This window comes from Silene latifolia, chromosome 11, assembly GCF_048544455.1.
Source record: "Silene latifolia isolate original U9 population chromosome 11, ASM4854445v1, whole genome shotgun sequence".
Taxonomy (NCBI): domain Eukaryota; kingdom Viridiplantae; phylum Streptophyta; class Magnoliopsida; order Caryophyllales; family Caryophyllaceae; genus Silene; species Silene latifolia.
In genome coordinates, this window is record NC_133536.1 from 105,229,748 (window position 1) to 105,230,375 (window position 628).

Here is a 628-nt window from a genome sequence, read left to right on the forward strand (position 1 = left end):
TGGTGATTTTGAGGCTTCTTCAAGTTTAGCCATGGCCTTTTCGAATTTCAAGTTAATGGTATCAATGTGAGCACTAAGTTGAGCACCCAATTGAGTAATGAAGTCCACTTCGTGCTTTCCTCCTCTAGTAGCCTTGCGAGGTCTACTATATTGTGAATTATGGACCGCCATTTTCTCAATCTTGTTCCAAGTTTGATTATCGTCAACTTCGGTGAACATACCATTTGATCCCATGTTGAGAATGTTTCTTGAGTCTTCATAAAGACCGTTCCAAAATTGTTGTACCAAGAACCACTCGCTAAGTCCATGATGAGGACATGAGCGACAAATTCCTTTGAACCGCTCCCAAGCTTCATACAAAGATTCTTCATCCCTTTGCTTAAAACCCGTAATTTGAGCTCTTAGCATGTTAGTCTTTTTCGGAGGGTAGAATTTTTTGTAGAAAGCTAGAGCCAACTTCTTCCAAGAGTCAATTCCAAGAGTAGCCTTATCAAGGCTTTTCAACCATTGTTTTGCGGTGCCGATTAGAGAAAAAGGAAATAAGACCCATCGAATTTGGTCTTGAGTTACACCGGTTTGTGAAATCGCATCACAATAGTCACAAAAAGTCTCCATGTGAGAGTGAGGG

The 628-nt window shown here is 40.8% G+C and overlaps 1 non-coding gene across 1 annotated transcript; it reads left to right on the forward strand.

Annotated features, from left to right (window-relative positions):
* Nucleotides 1-301: 301 nt before the first annotated feature.
* LOC141616295 (small nucleolar RNA R71) lies at nt 302-408 on the forward strand. Its single transcript, XR_012530651.1, has one exon. It is a non-coding gene; the product is annotated as a small nucleolar RNA R71 (small nucleolar RNA).
* Nucleotides 409-628: the final 220 nt, after the last annotated feature.